This window comes from Cryptomeria japonica, chromosome 10, assembly GCF_030272615.1.
Source record: "Cryptomeria japonica chromosome 10, Sugi_1.0, whole genome shotgun sequence".
In the NCBI taxonomy this organism is placed as follows: domain Eukaryota; kingdom Viridiplantae; phylum Streptophyta; class Pinopsida; order Cupressales; family Cupressaceae; genus Cryptomeria; species Cryptomeria japonica.
The window spans coordinates 695,566,171-695,572,590 of NC_081414.1; the positions used below are offsets into that span (position 1 = coordinate 695,566,171).

Consider the following 6,420-nt stretch of genomic DNA (forward strand, 5'->3'; position numbering starts at 1 on the left):
TATATTTGGATTTTTTAGATCTAAAACAAAGGAAAACACATGATGGACTTGAATTCCATGCCTTCCTAGCATGCTATACAATGTTGTATTAGCCACCATGTCTACTAGCATTTGCAAACATTTAATAGAACTTATGGACTTCATAATTTTTGTTAATAAAATAACAATGTTCCATCCAAATATAGTTTTAACATATGAATTTTTATTATCATTAATTGGAAGGATTGTGATTTTAATTAAAAAACTTACACAATAATTATAGATCGGACTAATAATATAACTTTGGATCACCCCACAAGCCAAACAACTGATTATTTAGTATGAAATAATAGGACCCAACTTACCATTAGTTATGTAATTGTTATGATGTTTTGATCTAATTTTTTTTGAAGTATAAAATTGGACTTCTATCCCTCTAGAAAAGAGCTATTGTATGTGTCTTGCCATCTATGTGGCATCTAAATAGAGAGAATAGGTTGTATTGAAAATTTTGAAGCTTGCAACCTTGTATTAAAATTGAAATTGAAATTAAAATATTTAAATTGTTGTTAGCATTAATTGCTATAGAATTTATATCATTCGCTATATATTTATTGTTATTATACTACTATCACTCTTGTCATGATTAATTTTATTGTTGCTATACTATTACCATTGTTGCCGTGATTAATTTTATTGTTATTATACTACTATTAATACTACCTGTGATATATTTATTGATTATGTTTTTTGTTTTGTTTTATATATATATATATTATTTTGAACCATCATTCTACTATTGCTAATAATCATTGATTTTTAATTTATTATATCTATTTTGTTTCAATAAAAATAAATAAAAACGTACACTTAATTATTGAGCTTGGGTACATCAAACATTAGTTAATTCACACGATTCTACATTAATTTTTTATTTTTTTATTTTTTTATAACATTAATTAATTGGACACATGACAATAATCATTCATCAAGACTTTGCTCATTTGTGCATTACCAAATAGCAAAATAAGGAATGCATAGGACATGATGCGAACAAAATAAAGTATTTACAGCTTTCATGCGCCTGGTTAATGACTTTCCTCTGGAATTACAAACAGGGGATGAACACGTTTGAAATTTTGTTCTCGTTCCAGTGCAGCGTGCCTCAACGGTCTAGAGTGGAGGGTGCCTCAACGGTACAATGGAGCGGAGCGTGCTTCAACGGTCTAGAGCAGAGCGTGCCTCAACGGTACAGTGGAGCGGAGCGTGCCTCAACGGTTGAGATGAGACAAAATCAACGACGATCGTTAATTCTGTATGTTACCGTTAAAAAAAACGCTTTCACCTCTTCTATTTATAGGCATTTCATTTGAAAATCTGGGACAGATTGTGCCCTATTCTGGCTTTTGGTTTTGTTTGTCTTTTATTGTCATGTTTCTGGCTTGCCTATTATTGTCATGTTCTGGCATGGCCATGCCTCCTTTCTTCCTCTTGCTTCTGAGTGGTATGTTTTTCCTTTTTATTCTTGTGTTTTTGTGTTTGTATTCTATTTTCTTATTTGTGTTTGGATTTTTTTTTCTTTTCAATTTTCATTGTATTTTGTATGTTTTGTGTCATTTTTGAATGGGGCACAGAGGAGAGGAACAGTGAGGAGAACTACACAGTGGCTGATTGGAGTTTTGGCGAGGAAAATACTGTAAGTACATCATCTATTGAGGTTCCTTTCCACTTGATTCCAAACTATAAGAAGTAGGATGTCTTCCGAATCTTTTCTTTTTGTGTGGCAATGTAACCGTTATTCTGCTTAGTCTAATTTAGCAATGTTTTTTAACCTAATTATTTTGGGCATAACTTTTAGAACACAGAGGCATTTCTTACTTCTTTCTTCTCCTCGCTGCCAGTTTCTTGACAATAGCATTGTGAAAGTGTTACACCAACTTTTCTTGTCATCATAAATAAGGAGTGAAAAGTCATTTTCTTTGTTTAGGTAGCCAAAACCATTGTTATTTTAAAGATTGCACAGGATCTCCATCATTAGCATTCTACATAAGAGGTCATGGTTTATTTTCTGGTTTGCTGAAGGTGCATATTGCTGGTTGAACATCTAAGCTGTACTTTGCTCTCATAGTCGTGTCCTCCTTGCATGGTTTGTCTTCTTCATATCCATAATAGAAGAGTGGAAGGCTTTATTTACTTGAGTTCAATATTCTGCCTGACTCTGTTTGTTATGTTGGTGTTCGCATTGTGCATATTCTGTTTTGGGATCTTTGTATCAATTGATCTGTTATTGAATGTTCTTCTTCATTTATGTGAATGTTCTTATTGTCCAAGACTCACTGTTGAATTCCCTTTAAGATCTAAGATCTTTCTTAATTTTCTTAATTCTATTATACTGATAGTGTTAAACCCATGGATTTCAATCCTCATTATTTTGGATTCCTAAGCCTCACTAATCCTGTTTGTGAGTTGAAAATTGAGAATGCCCCCTCACTAAACCTGTGTATTACATTTGGCTTTTTACTAGGAACTCACAAGAACTCATAGGCTAGAAATTTTATAAACATTGGCCAAGTGCTAGCCAAATGTTATATTTGAGGTGAAAATTGAGAATCTCATTGAAAAACCAGGATTTCCATATTTTTAAAGTCATACGTTTATCTATGGTTGCAATAAGCATGTAATACTAGATTTTAAATTCTCAGTAGAACAGAAATTAGAATACATAAGGATTTAAACTTACAGGTTAGGACGGAACCTAATGTTATCCTTGGAATCAAAAACTTGCATACATTTGAGTTTAGTTACATCATGAGATTTGTGGATAATAAGGTAAAAAGTAAAACCGTGTATCTATATTTAAAATCTTCAGCGAGTTCAAATAAACTCAAGAGCTCACATCTAGATCCTTGAATTATAGCAAAGTCCAGACTAAGATTTTATTAACTCTGTTTGTTATGTTGGTGGTCACATTGTGCGTATTCGTTTTTGAGCTTTGTGTTTTATTGGTCTAGCATTGATTGCTCGTATTCATTCATGTGAATATTGAATTGATCATTTTGATTTTGCTTCAAGAGTCTTCTGTTTGCTGTTTGTCTTTAATTTGACCCCAGACTCACGTTGTATCTGTTAGTTTGGCATGTACTTACCTGTGAGGTTCCTCATTTGGTCATGCTTCCTATTCATGTCCAGAGTTGATTTGGACTAGATGACTTACTTGCTCATACCTTGCCTTAAATGCTTTGTTTTCATAGGTAGAGCTTATATATTGCTCATAAATTCTTGGTGTAAATGTGTGCGCAGTAACCAAAACAGAGCTTGGAATTCCCTATTACTCTTTGTTGTGCAGTCCTTATGTGCAAGAAAATAATTATTACAATCTTATGTGTTCAGTCTATTCCTTATGCATCGCAAGATTCCATGATGGTGCTTTGATGGACCATCGAGGGCCTATGTCTTCAGTGGGGATGTTTTTTTCTTTTCCTTACATTTCTAGTTGGTGGGATCTCAGTTCTCTTTGAAAATTTTCTATAATGTTGAAGTACATTGATTTATTATGATTTTCTCATTTCAGTGCTAATATGGAAAAATCACTAGCAGCGCTAATATTTTGAAGTGCATTGATTTTAATGAAATTCTTTATCCTATTTTTATGATAAATTCTTGTACAATTTCTTTGAGAGACAGTTCCACATAGGGCAACCGAATATAATGAACAATTAATCAAATATCTAAATAGATTGTTATAAAGCTTTTAAGTCTCTAACTATTTTTGAATAAATAGTCTCCATCTTTTCTTTGTATGTCTAGAGTGAAAGTTCTACGATAATGCACTGTTCATTGTGTTCAATGTGTTTTGAGTTTAAGCTATTACTACAATTAACTGCTGCCCCCTCCAGTCGTTGCTCCGTTGAATGGAACCATGAGCTCTGTAAATTATAAATGTTGAATTTTCGTAAAATTTGCTTCAATTGAGTCAATAGCGTAGTGTCAAATAACTCTATATCTTCTTTTCTATGGATTTAATTGTTGTATGGATTTATTTGCTTGTAAATACATTGTTTGGGTGGCTAATGAGGTGTGGATTTAATTGTATAGATTTGTTTGCTTGTAAATGGCAGAGGAGCTAAATTTTCTACAATTTGTTCGACCGTGTTTCTCCAGGAAATTGCTCTGGCCTTCGCAAGTAGTTCCACAATTGTTCTGAGTTGTCCATTTTGCTGACCTATACTATCCTCCTCAACAGTGTTCAGCTCGTGCTTTCAGGTAAAGCAGTTTCACTTTCTATGGGTGTAAGCATTCATAAAATACTCACAGCCCTGTTTTTATTACTTCTATTTATATGAATCAAACATGTTTCCGACCACGCTGGTAACATTGTATTTCAAAAAGAATATAAAGACTGCAATTACAGTTAGGAGTTATAAGCAATTTCTACTCCTATATGAGTCTGATTGCTTATTATTTTTCTTTATTATGTTTCAGGAGTAGCGGTTGGCCCAGGATGGCAATCTTTTGTTGCTTACATCAGTATTGGCAGCTACTATGTGATGCTTGGGTGGGTGTTTAATCAGGGAAGTTTGGTGAGTGCTACTTCTTTCGATAGAATAGGTTAATATGAAAATGTCATGGAAATTCTATTCATTAATAAGAAAATCATGTGGAACTTTGTGTCTTGAAGATCATATTGTAAAGGAATATATACTTTTGCAAGCCAATCTTCTACTCTCTGTCTCGTTTATAATGATTTTTAGTTCACTATTTTAACAAATTTTGAATGTTCCTTAATCATAATGCAATTTAGTAATTTGTGTGATGTTTGGGTTGGAACTTTGAAATTGATTTCTTATCTTTGAAAAATGGAATTCATTTTGTTTGCATTTATAGTTTATATGAAGTGCGTGTTTTAGCTTTGGCTTTTACTTTTGTATGTGTTCAAAGTTTGGCATCTGCTTGTTTATTTAAACTATGCAGTTCATTTACTTTAGTGTGTTTCACTTTGTCATCTATTTATTGTTTAGTGAGATTTTGGCATTCATTTTGTGTTTGGGGAATGTGTATGAACTAACTTTGACATTCACTTCGCGCGTGTGTTTGAAAATTAACTATAATATTCACTTCATGTAAAGTGGATGTGTGTGTTTGAAAGTTAACATTGTCCTTCACTTTGTGTGAAGTGTTTGAAAATACTTTCTCTGATATTCAATTTTTGGTGTATGAGTGTACATTAACTATCATTTTGTGTGAGGTGTATGTATTGAAAATGAAATTCATTTTATGTGGAGTGTATGCACAATATACTTCCTTGGTGATGTTCGCATTGTGCATTGTGTGTTTTAATAGACTTAGGGTGAGTTGCTAAGGGGAGTGAGGTTTGAAAATGTTCATTGTGAGTGTGCATGTGTGTCTGAATTAAATTTACAATTTACTGTTTGCATGCTTAAAAGTTAACTATGACATTCACATCATGTGTGAAGTGTGTGTTTGTCATCCATTTTTGGTTTATGACTATTTATTGTGTATTTTGGAAGAACTTTTAAAATTACAATTCTGTTTTCATGTGTAAAAGTGAACTATGACATTCATGTCATGTGAAGTGGATGTGTGTGTGTTTGCTTGGAAGTTAACTTTGTCATTCATTTTGTGTGAAGTGTCTGATTCTGTGTTTGAGTGTGAATGTATTTCTGAATTAAATTTAGAATTTATAGTGTGTTTCTTTGAAATATCTTTGGCGTGTGTGTTTGTTTGAAAGAACTTTGACATTTATTGTGTGTGTTTGAATTTTTTTTAATATTTACTATATAGTTAACTATGGCATTCACATCATGTGAAGTGTGCGTTTGAATGCCATTTTTAGTGTATGACTATTCACTGTGTATTTTAGAACTTTTTAATTTACAATTCATTTTTTGCATGCTTAAAAGTTAACTATGACATTCATGTTATGTGAAGAGAATGTGTGCGTGTTTGCTTTGTCATTCATTTTGTAAGTGTTTGAACTAACTGTAGCATTCAATTTTTTGCATGAGTGTGCATGCGTCTCTGAATTAAATTTAGAATTCATTGTGTGTTTGTTTGAATTATCTTTGGCATAGTGTGTATATGTTTGAAAGAACTTTGACGTTTATTGTGTGTGAGTTTGAATTTTTTTTTTAATATTCACTTTGTGTATTTTGGATGAGTTTTTTAAATTTGCAATTTACTGTTTGCATGCTTAAAAGTTAACTATGTTCACATCTTGTGAATTGTGTGTTTGAAGGTTAAGTTTGTCATCCATTTTTGGTGTATGACTATTCACTGTGTATTTTGGAAGAACTGTTTGCTTGCTTAAAAAAGTGAACTAATTTGAAGTGGATGCGTGTTTGCCTAGAAGTTAACTTTGTCATTAATTTTGTGTGAAGTGTGTGATTTTATGTTTAAACTAATTGTAGCATTCAATTTTTT

The 6,420-nt window shown here is 32.3% G+C and overlaps 1 long non-coding RNA gene across 3 annotated transcripts; it reads left to right on the plus strand.

Moving 5' to 3' along the window:
- Positions 1–993: 993 nt before the first annotated feature.
- LOC131076590 (uncharacterized) lies at positions 994–4,694 on the plus strand. Of its 3 annotated transcripts, none has more exons than XR_009113448.2 (4): positions 994–1,294; positions 1,614–1,675; positions 4,141–4,242; positions 4,462–4,694. It is a non-coding gene; the product is annotated as an uncharacterized LOC131076590 (long non-coding RNA). The 3 variants fall into 3 exon arrangements; XR_009113449.2 differs by lacking the exon at positions 994–1,294 and adding an exon at positions 1,316–1,483; XR_009113447.2 differs by lacking the exon at positions 1,614–1,675.
- The last annotated feature ends 1,726 nt before the right edge of the window (positions 4,695–6,420 follow it).